This window comes from Cygnus olor, chromosome 3, assembly GCF_009769625.2.
Source record: "Cygnus olor isolate bCygOlo1 chromosome 3, bCygOlo1.pri.v2, whole genome shotgun sequence".
Taxonomy (NCBI): domain Eukaryota; kingdom Metazoa; phylum Chordata; class Aves; order Anseriformes; family Anatidae; genus Cygnus; species Cygnus olor.
This window is the reverse complement of record NC_049171.1, coordinates 54,908,688-54,920,734: the sequence shown is the minus strand read 5'-3', so window position 1 is coordinate 54,920,734 and position 12,047 is coordinate 54,908,688. Positions and strand designations below refer to the sequence as shown.

General features: G+C 42.7%; 1 protein-coding gene across 5 annotated transcripts in view; it reads right to left on the bottom strand.

Annotated features, from left to right (window-relative positions):
- Positions 1 to 12,047, bottom strand: part of PKIB (cAMP-dependent protein kinase inhibitor beta) — a 54,635-nt gene that overhangs the window by 36,498 nt on the left and 6,090 nt on the right. The window lies entirely within an intron of this gene.

The following is a 12,047-nucleotide window of genomic DNA, read 5'->3' as shown; positions in this document are numbered from 1 at the left end:
ATCATCTACTCTAGTTAGGCTTGATTTTAATGATGTAAGTTTAGAAGTTTTTGTTAAACGTACAGTTTCTTCTGCTCTTCAAATGCAACATTAAGGAGCTCTACGCTCCTGCTCAATAAGATCTTAGAAATCATCAGGATTATTTCGGTTTCTTCCAGAGCTGTGACAAGTTCCTATTTCACTCTATTCCTCTGGGGTGTCTGAATGCACATCTTCTGAAATCAAAAGAGCAGCTAGATCACCTGAAGGCTGGTCACTGTGCGTAACAGCCCACCTCACCTCAGTACTTCTTTGTGTGCTGAGAGGCAATGCTTCTGCCTCCAAAACTGCTTACCCTGTGAAGTACCAGCCATGTACCTGCACACCTGGAGTGGACAAGAAAGCAGTGGTGACGGCTGGGCTAGTGACAAGGAGATAATTATAACAGTTGGCAGATGGCATCGAGGAGGTAGCAGTGCCATGAAAAGTAATATGAATCTGGCAGCAGTGAGGCTTGGCTTTGAAAAGACTGAGGTTATCGTTCTGAATCTCTTGATCTTTGGCCAGAATCTCTTTCAAAAACCAACACTGAAAATTCCCACACCTCCACAGACATATGGTTTGCTTTCCATTGCACATGATCTTAGCATTTCAGATATCCACAGGATAGCAACAGATCTCGATTGTTTCCAGAACCAAACTTGCTTGGTGTCATGCAGGTGTCATTATGGAGCAATGTCTGGATGTCTGAGGCAAATCTATCCTGGACCTGAAAACTGGATTCAATCTAAAGAGATGATTGAGGGGTCCAGGAGGTAATTAATAATGTTGAGAAGGTCGAGAGAAAGAGATAAAGAGAGCAAAATCTATCAACAGCTACTAAACACAAAGATACCATATCTGGCTCAAGTAACCATGAGCTGCTGAGCACTGTAGGAATGGAGAATATAAGAGGGGGAAGTGCTGTTGTGTGCTGACAGTCTTTTTCCAGTCCATTTGTTTTTGACCTCTGTCAGAGGCAAGACACTGTACACTACATAGTCATTCAACCTGATCCAGTACAACTGTTCTTGTACTCTGCAGGAAAACATGAAAATTAAACAAACAAACAAACAAACAAAACAACTTACAAATGAAATTCCCATTGTGTCACTTCAAAGCAAATGGAAAACTTCCCTCCCCTTCCACAGCAGAGACGTCCAAATCATTCAGTCAACATCAGTTTAGGCAAATCCATTTCTTTCTGGACACCCAAGCATGGCACAGCACGGCACACAGAGGTTTCTAGTTCGGTGTTGGCAGCCTGGTGCTGTGGCTAGGCAGAACATCACATTTTTAATGAAGAGAAGATCACAAAAAACATTTGCAGTTTTGATTTCCACCTCCAGAAGTTGGTGTACAAGACCTTCCCCAACCAGCCTTACAGCAGTCCCCTCCAGATGGGAAGTTCCTCCTGTAGCAAGGAAAAGTCAAATGGGTCTGCTGATTTTGGAGAGGCATAAAGCAGAATCTGGAAGTGGAAAATTACAAGGGTATTTTGGGCTAATAAGGCATTTTGTTTTCAAATGAAAATGGGAAAAGACCCTATTAACTGTTCATTCAGTTTAGTTTTAGATTTCAAAGAAACTGAAAGAATGAGAAAGTGCTCTAAAGATTGAAAAAGCTCAATCAGAAAAGAACATAAAGATTATCAATTTTGTCTTCCTATTGAAGTTGTGTGACCCCTCCACTTGTGCTGAACTCTACTCAAATGTTAAAATGGAAGTTTTGCAGCATACAGAGAGATGAACACACAGGTTTTTCCATTTTGATCATCCCTGAAGCCCTGCCACTCTCCACTGGTGGCTGCAGAGGCAGCCTGCAGTGCTGCAGGTTGTCCTTGTGAAAGGGCAGCTGGAGAAATCAATTCCTAAAGCGGTGCTCTTTCAAGCAAGGTGATACCGAGGAAATTTAGAAGTCAAATGCCTCAAAGAAATAACACCTGCTCTCCTGTCTACAGAGACATCCCTGACACTGGGCAGTCAGGACATGACAATTTATGTGCTGCATCTGCATAAATAAAGCTATCAGCATAGCTGTGAGCACCGAAGTCAGCAGTTCCAAAACGAAATCCCTCTTTAAAAAAAAAAAAAAAAACATGATTAGAAGGAAAAGGATGCCAGAAGCCCAGAGCCACCTTTAGCCACAGCTTGTGTGGCTGCTTATCAACGTTCAGCTGAAGCAATCTGCTGCCCCACCAGGGCTTGCCAAAGGCTGAATGAATGGCTTTTGGAGGTGAGGTGCAGGGAGCCCCAGGGAAAGACCATAAATCACATCTGATCCCTAAGGAGGCAGAGAAGAACAACAGAAGAAGGTTTTCTTCAGGTTTTGTTCTTGCAATATGCAGACCACACAAAGATGCAGCTCAAGGTGTTCCCTGAGGGTTAGGGCTGTGCCTCTTAGCTCTCCCCTGAACAACAGCATCTCTGCAAAGAGCACAAGAGAGAAAGCAGAAATCATTAAACCCCAGCCCTACCCTCTTCATACCCCATCCACAGAACGGATTGCATTGCAATCCCCCCAGCAAAAATTCTTGCTGCTGTCAGTAGGAGAATTCAATTTTACCCATCATGAAAACACAGTATTTGTATTTTCAAGTAGCAGTAACAACAACAACCAAAGCATAGCTGATGTTAACAGCAGGAGGATGACAAGCCTAAAGAGAAGCAAGTGTGTTTGAAAGCTACCATCCTGTGTCCAGAATGACCACTGCATGCACCATACTGCCTCACCTCAGACACAGATTTTCCCTCCCCAGTTTCATGCCACTTTAACAGTGCTCACCCTCCTCCCTTTCTCTCACCCATGCTGTTCTGCACAAAACCTGACCATGTTTGTTAGCACGAGGGTCTCTGTCGTGCCGGCTCTAGGACCATGTCTGCCAGCATTTCTTTCCTCCGAGCAGGCTGACTGACAGCACATTATTCTGCATCAGGTATCACCGAGATCAAACCTCAGATAAACTAAGGGAAGGAAGCCTTGGCACACTGTATATCCAAGGATATCACATTGATTATAACTAAAGGTCACCTCTGGATTCAGTGTGCTATGAAACCAAACCTCAGGCATCCTAATGGTATTTTTGCTTTTCCATCCTCTGTGTATATGGTTTATGTATGACAGGAGACTACTTATTCAGCTTTTAGCAGCCTGTAAGTGAACATAATTCTGATTTTAATTCACTAGCTTATTATTCCTGGTCCATCTCTCAACTATGCACAGCAACAGAAAGAATATATTCATGTTTATCCACAGTCCACTCTGCTCTTAATAGGGCACTTATAGCAGACATGATTTAAGACGACATCTCATAAGTCAGCACTGGTGAGGTCCAGCTGCAGCCCCAGCACCAGCACGCTGCAGAGGAGGGGAGCCTGCTAGGGGGCCACGGAGTGATTTAGGGAGCTGGAGCACATGACGTGCGAGGGGAGGCTGGGGGAAGTGGAACCATTCAGCCTGGAGATGACAAGGCCAAGGTGGGACTGCCATGGCAGTCCTCCACCACCTCCATGGGCCTACTAAAAAGAGATCCAGGCTCTTCTCAGAGTCGGTCAGTCACAACAAGGAAACTTGCTTTGGGCAGAGGAAGAAAAGATTTATAGTGAGAGTGGTCAAGTCCTGGAAATGGGGCTCAGAGAGCCTGTGGAAGCTCTGTCCTTAGGAGATTTTCAGGGCTCGAACAGAAAGCCCTGAGAAACCTGTCCTCACTTTGATGTCAGCTGCAATAGGTAGGCTAGATCTCACAGAAATTATGAGTCAGGCATTGGAACGGGTTGCCCAGGGAAGTGGTGGAGTAACTGTGCCTGGGGGTGTTTAAGGAAAGGTTGGACCTGGTGCTTAGGGACATGGTTTAGTGGGTGGCATTGGTGGTAGGGGGATGGTTGGACCAGATGGTCTTGGAGGTCTTTTCCAACCTTAATGATTCTATGATTCTAAGCATGGCCCAGTCCTCAAGAGTCTGTGTATTCAGCCAACTTCCTTTTGGGGTTATTTGGGGTGAAAAATATTCATGCGTGGCAATGCAGGCATACCCATAAACTTTTTCACAAATAATGATTTTCCATTATCATCTGCTTGGCACAACTGAATCCAGAGGACGCCACTCATTTGCCTCATTAAAGAAAACAAACTCCTTTGTCTTTCAGTAAACTTTCCTGGTGACACTGTTGTCTGCATTTTGAAGGCTTTGTCTTACAACTCAAAGTAATGTTTATTCTCAGAATTATTATAGATTAGAGGACAACTTGAAATTTCTTGGTGAGCATGCACGTTTTCTTGTATCTGCGTTACAGGATCTCAGGCCTGCACAAGCATTGCCAATGCTCTTCCTTGAGACTAAACACATACTGCTGGCCTCTGTTTTCCTTCTCCATCATTTAAAAACAGAAAAAAAATATATGTTTTGAGGCAAACAGGTAAATGCAAAAGTTCTGGCTGTGCAGTCCTCCAGGTGCTGTGGTGGAGCCAGTGAGGATAAGCTGGAGGTCTATGAGGAAATGTATCCCTGCTTCACAGCTCCCCCAGCTGAATGCTGACCTCCAGCTGGGAGGGCTGCTCCCTATGCAGGATGCCCCATAACCACCAGAGGGGCCCCACTGCCAAACCACAGCGTGGGGCCATCTGTGAGGTGCTACAGCCTAAACCCTGAGAAGGTCTTTTCATCTGTTTTGTTGCTAGTGGTTCGTGGTGGTGGTTTTTTAAAGCCTGAGCTACCCATGAATATAAAGTCCCGTACAATTCCTCCATGATCTGAAAAGGCACCGCTGGTTCAAGGCAAAGACTCATAACAAATCTGTGACTGCCCAGAGCCATTAAAACAGCAAGTTAGCCGATGGGAAAAGGCAGGTACATCTTTTAACTAAAAATCACCTTTCCTGCAGATCTCCTTGTTTGATTACAGATTTATTTCCTGCTTATGCAGACCCACTTTGCAATACGTACAATATTTCATTACATTTCCTGTCCAAAAAGTGGTACAGTGTAACACCAGAGCTGTTCCTGAGCTATGGAGAAGAGAATAAGGTAATGTTTGCTACCAAAACAGAAGCATAATTCAGTAGTATTATAATAATATACAATATATATAATAATATAATATAGAATAATATAGAATAGTATTATAATTCAGTAGAAAATCAGTACAATTTCATGCAGCCTTCTTCTAAAGTGAAGGTCCTTTAATAAACGCTATTAAACCCAAGCTTCAGCACCAGATCCAGCATGAAGTTGTTAAAGATGGAGCTATCTTTCTGTGGGAAATTTATGACCAGAGGAAACATCCTAGCCTTGGTATTTTTATAGCACCCATTCATTTTTAAATGGAGGACAGAGAGATCCAGGATATCAAAGACTACTGAAAGTGCCTTCTACCTTGAAGGAAGAAAATAACCTGAATCGGGACACCTGCCATAGCTCCTGAACTACATGTTTACAACTGGGTTCAACTGCTGTTGCCACCACACCTTCATTTTGTCAGCCAGCACCCTCCTCAGTGGAGGAGGGAAGCATTTGCAAGGCCTCGCTGGATTCACCCTACCCACCCTGGCTATAAAACCCGCAGTGACTGCTGCTCCTGTTCCAGCACTCGTGTTTGCCATTTGTCCTCCTCAAAGGAGTGTGTTGACAGAATAAACACAAGGAAAACAAACCATCTACAAGAGTGGTGCAGACAGTACACATAACTCTCCTCAGAGGGGGCAACACACTGTGCTCGGGGCAGCTGAAGTCCTCAGCCTGCTCTGCCCCTGCGCCCACACAAGGCCACGGTGCCCCTGGCAGCTGGTGGCAGAGCTGTCCCTGGGCTCCCCGGGCAGAAGCGGTGCCAGGACGTCATGCAAAGCCACCACAGCACCAAAGCAGGCGTCCACCCGCGCTTCACTGTGACGAACAGACACCTTCACAGACCTCAGAGAACCAGCCAAGGTTTTGGGGGAGTTTTGTTCCTGCAAAATGCTCCCACCACATTACACGAGCCCAACATTTCCTCACTTCTCTGCTCTACATAACTGATGCCTGTCGTCAAAGTCACCACATGCAGAAATCCACAAGGCCACACAGCACAAAGCAACCGTTCCTCATGCCCTTTCCATGCTTTGCAGATCTCGTTGTGCAAGTCACCGGCTGGCCAGTCACCCCAGCTCTGTGTCCTACTCCTACGTGCTCTGCCCCCGGCTGCTTTGCTTCAAGTGAACGTCCCACAGACTCAGTGCCCCAAATGAGACGTGCAGGAAAATTATGTGCTATTTTCATGCAATTTATGACCAAATATTTTTGTTCCTCTAATTTAGAAAATGAGGGAACAATTTCCTCTAGAAGGTAAAAGCTACAGAATTCATTTCCCCAACCCCTTACTATTTTGTTTAGTTTAAACATTGAAATTGGAGTCTCAATAAGTGTTTGTTGGCCATTTAGCAAAGTTAAGTTCTATTTTTATCTAGAGCAGTATCATTTCAGATGTCACAGTTCACCAACAAATACTAAGCACCATGTTCCCGCAGGCTGGAGCTCCAGTTCCAGAGTTGTTACTGGAAATGCCTCTTTCTCCTGAGTGGCAGCTTTTCCACTGAAACATAATTAACAATATAACACATCACTGCAGCTCTTCTGCACTTCCATTTGCAAACAAACTGGTGCTAATCTCCATCAAAATCCAACATTGCTCGTCTCCTCAGCTTCCCTTCCTCCTCACCCTCCCTCCCTCCCTCCCTAAATTCAGAGACATAAATATACAAGAAAATGTGTGAAGACACTTTCTGAAGAAATGGAAAATGGAAAAGGATTGTCTGCTATGTTCCTCACTCAAAAGAGCCTATGTGCCTTTTAGACACTGAAGTCCATATGCTTATTTTCTTAACAAGTTTTGAAACTCATACACACTGACACCAGACATAGCCATGCCTTAATATTCCTTACTCAGCTTAAGGTGTTTTTTTTTGACTCTCCGTACAGAATTTGCTTCTCTGAACAATCCCAGAATAACTCCAACTGCTTACAGCTTAGGTGCTCGCTGTGCTATCTGCTGGAACTGTGCAAGTGCAGATCCCAAAACATCAAGCTGTTTTTAGTTCCCACACTACCTTAGACTTAGCATCTTCCCCCTCATCACATCCCATTTAGTGATCATCCATATATCTTCATGTTTCTGAACACGAGGATACATGCCCTACACTCTCTTGCAAGATCAAACCTTAAAAAGGTCTCCAACAAAGAGCATGTGTCTCCTTCTGCTCCTATCAAGGCCTCTGCAGAAAAATATAGGACAGGTCAACATGGATACCAGAAAAATCAGCGCTAGGTCTTACTCTGCACATATTTTGTTCAGCTGTCTAGATTGGCCCATTTTCTGATGGAGCAGCTCAGAATGGCATGGAGAGGAGCAGAGCCAGATGCACCTGCCAGCTCAGCTCCTGTGTGGTTTGTAATTGTTACTTTGAAATTTGAACCCCTCTTCTACACTGTGAAATGTGGTTCAAATACAAAGTCACGGCCTTATCAACCTGCTTACAACCTTCTCACCAAGAGATTGGGTGTCTTGCACCTCAGCAATACAATTCTTCCTCCATTGTCCAAGGACAATGTGATTAAATATCTTTCCCCTGTGTTAATCCCTCTTTTAACAACACTTACACCTTCTAATTCAGCATCAGACCTATTACTCCTTCATTGAACACTTGCATGAGTTGTATGTTCTTTTATGAGAACTCATAGTTCCCGCTAAGACACTCGAACAAATAAGAGAAGTTCAATTTCAAATGGTAATTACACCTTACCTTTGCTGGGCTCTCCTTGTCTTCCAAGCCTAAATTGCTGGGCTGCCTCACTCATCACAGACACGACAGATCAGCTGCCATTTATACACAAACTTTGACTCACATCAGATGGTAGCTAAACCTGTCAGCCCCACTTTTCTTCTTCTACGAAATACTGCCATTGGAAAGACTTAACAAGAAAACTGAGATCACAGGAAGTGTCCTCCACTCCACAGACTACAGTACCAGCTGTTATCTCTGTTCTCCAGTTCTCAGCCAGGTATAGTGCAGGAACAAATGCATTCTTTCCTACCCTGACAGAGGCAGGGCTGCAGAAAAGCCTGGACTGGAAGTTCTTTCTTTTTGGTGACTTTAATCAAATGCAAACAAAACACAGAATCAGAGGGTGGAGAGGGAGCGGGGGTAGTGCCTGCACAGTCCCAAATCAGAATTGTCTTTTTTTTTTTTTTTTTTTGAATGTGCTTTGATTCAGCTCTAATCTTATGTACTTTCTAAGTTCTAGGCAACAAAATTATATTTTTAAAAAAGCACAGAAATAAGGCAAAGATACAAAATTAAAGAATGACCATTTCATAATGTGTGCTTAGAAAACTTTCACAGTAAAATACTTATGGCAAGAGCTGAGCAAACAACTATGTTTTGGAAGTTCCCTTTTTTAAAAAAAATACGTCTCTGCATCTCATCTTTCACTTTTTTCCAGAATATAAACTTGTATTTAATTTTAAGCAATAGAACTTAAAGTTCTATATTTTTATATAAATTTAAGGAACTCGCAACTTTCAATATCATTATGGTGCAAAGTTTTAATGATATTGTTTGGATGTGAAAAGAGGCAAATATCACTCCATGTGAAGTTGCAAAATAGGTCAGCTGGGTACATTCGTTCAGCTTCCTTCTACACTCTTTAGATGCTTTACCAATTACTAATTCTTTCTAAAGAAGGCTCCAAACGAGTTTGTTCCTTCTTTGCATGACATAATTTAACTCTCTACAAAGGCCGGCTTATTAACCAGTCACTTAATTAACACAGTGACTATACAGCTGAAGGTTGTATTATTTCCATCAAAATAGATGAGTTTCTGTAATAGCATTCAATTTCCATGGCAAGATGTGTGAATTGTTACAGTTCACTCAAAACAAGTAATTGTCTCTACTTAAATGTGATTACAGCAAGTAGGCTTCCATTTGGAATTATTTTTATAATCAGTACAGTTTAATGAATTAGTATTATGAATTAATATTTATTTTTTTTACTTTCAAAACTTGCTAGAACAGAAACAATACACTGGCTCTGGTAAATCTGTTCAAGAAAAGCATCATCCAATTTATTCTATTTTAAGTGCTACTTCCAGCTAGCTTTAAGCAATGGCAGTCTGGAAGGAGCAAAGGTACACAAAAGTGAAATAATCCATTAATAAAAGGAAGTGCATGGAGAGCAAGTATACTCTCTTCAAACTATCAGAGATAAAACTACCAAATTCAGAACAGCAAAAGCTACCATCATCCTCTTCCTCATAAAGGCATCAAACCCTGGCTCTGTGCTATGAGACTTCCACATTCAAGTGGAGAGTTTACAACCACATCAATAAAAGGACTATCCATTAGTAATCAGGAGAGATTTTTCTTCAGTTCAATTCCTTTCACAATTCTAGCTGTTCCAGCAAACAAATGAAAGTTCAAGGGGAAAGAAAAAAAATTATTCCTCATGCACTCATCTTCTTAAGCTTTTTTTAAGCTCTCCACTGTAAACAGCAAGCACTGTTAGTGACAATTTCTGAGTAATGATGGGGAAAAGTGAGGAGGTGGTTGAAAGCACCGCTGGCTTGTTAATGCAAACACCTTTATACTACTCAGGGAACATATGTGAAATCACTGTTTATGAAGCAACTTTGACAACGCTGAAAGGTGCTTTTTGCTTTATGTTTGTTTAAGTGAGACTATGTCTGTTTTAGAAACAACTGCTTTTATTTTGCCGTGTGCACGTGCGTGTGTTAAACAGAAGCAAGCCACAGTCTTAATAACAGCCTAGCGAGAATTAGAATTTCTAATATTTGAGGTTTCCAAGAAGAAAAACAGGAAATATATTTCACAGGACCTAACCCCACTGAGGGACCTTTTTCTTCAAAGCCTCAAAATCACGCCATTAGAAGCGATGCCATCTTCTAAGAAAGATTAGTGTTTCATTTCTGAATGCAGAACATAAATATCACATGCTAACACTTAAGCAAAACATGTTTACAGAAATCCCTGCCTATTCATAATACCACATTGTGCCTTGGAGAAAGCTTCTCTTAGGTTAACAAAGGCAGCAGCTAACTGAATTAGACTTGAAGCCTGAAACAGAGCACGTGCAGCACGCTTACAAATGATTTTACATAACTGAATTTAGCCATATTAAATATATTGATAATGTAACCTCTTAAAGACAGGGACTGTGAAACTCTATGCTGTTTAAGTGCCTATTTGTTATTTCTTATTAAAGGTACTTGTCATTGGCCTTCTTCTAGTCTAGGAAATTAGGGTTCTTCTTCCCCATTACGTTTTTTTCATGCACAGATGGTAATTTAAACTTAACAGCAACTTCTCAAAGGCTCAGATTTGAACTTCAGATGATAGGATCCCTGACAGCTATGCCTGGCTGGGCACTCGGGGTGTCCCCATCCCAGCCCCATGGCAGCAGGCTCAGCGCTGAAGCCAGGCCGGGCTGCTCAGGGTTGTGTGGGGCTGGGGCTGGAAACCCTGAGAACTGTGCCAGCATGGCCTTCCCTGACAGCCTGTCCCACGGGGGGAAAGTTTCTCCCTGAATCCGCTCTGAGCCTCCCTGGATTCAGCCAAGGCCCTTTGTCTCCCCAGCTCCTTTCTATCCACCATCTCTCCCAGGCTGGGCCAGCCCCAGTCCCTCAGCATCTCCTCACAGGGCAACTGCTCCAGCCCTGACCCATCGTGCTCCTGATGTCCTACCAGCTCTAGGTACTCTTGCTTCTCCCCCAGGGGGAAGTGCATCTTATTTGATCACATTGACAGCCCTTGTGAACTTAAGCTGCAGTACCATGACTCCTTGCTTCAGGGGTGGAGCTGCGTTCCTGCATGCAAGCAAGGCTCTGCTACAGGCAGGACTGCAGGCAAACCGCTGTGCCTGTCCTGTCATCTCATCATCCAACTACAGTTCTTCTCTGTAAGAGCATTCCATTCGCTCTCGAAAAGTGGCAACAGAAACACAGAGCTCTGTTCTGCTCCTTGATGCCAGAACGACTTCCCTTTTTTCCAAGGACACTATATATAAAGCCAATCCTCCAGATTTTTATTCATACAGCAGCAGAAAAGCTCCAGCACTCCCACTATACCCTAGATTTAAATTTAAATGAAGTGCCATATGATTGCCCAACATCTTGTCACACCATCTGCCAAATCTAGCAGTGCTATTCAAAACTGCCTAAGCTCTGAGAAATGTAGTTATACTTCAGGTATTGGGCAAACCACATCTTTCTGTGTGGTCCCATGGGGGAAACTCTAGTTACATTTCAAATACTAATTTCAGAACTGCTTGTCCACTCAGAGACAGAATTTCTAGATACCATCTTCCAAAGTTCTGTTCCCTTTATCGTTCGTATCTAACCAAACCTTGTCCACAACAGACAGAAGAGACCAAGTTCTCCACATAAAAATACCTACACAGCAAATCTTGCCGACACTATTTAATAGACACTCTCTTAATTAAGGACTCTAACATCTAACTTTATAGTTACTAATTACTTATGAACAAAGCATACCACATATTGCCCAAGAATTATAGCTATTTTTGATGAGGAAGAGGGAGGACATATACTCACCTTAATAATAATCTCCTTGGCATCACACAGTGGTATGTGACAGACCACTTTCATTAGTTTGTACGAAATACGTAACAGCTGCCAACGCTTCTGATTCTGTCTAAGAAAATACCTTGTAATGAAGGCATCATAATTATCAATGGGTGAGGTTTTTAGCTAGAGGATACAAATAGCACAGGACTCAAAACTAGGCAAAACAGAATTGAAAGGAGATGTCAAGTCTGAGTAAAAGGGAATATATTATCCAGACAGAATACAGAGTTACGTGAGTTTTATTAATGCTTGTCTAGTGTCTCAGTCACCAAATGATGGCACAGACATCACGAAATACACTTCAGGTATTTTTTATAGCATATACGAAAATATTCACATCAACAGAGCTTCTAAGATAACTCCAAGAGGTTTCCTATTCAGGATATGTTAGGTCATG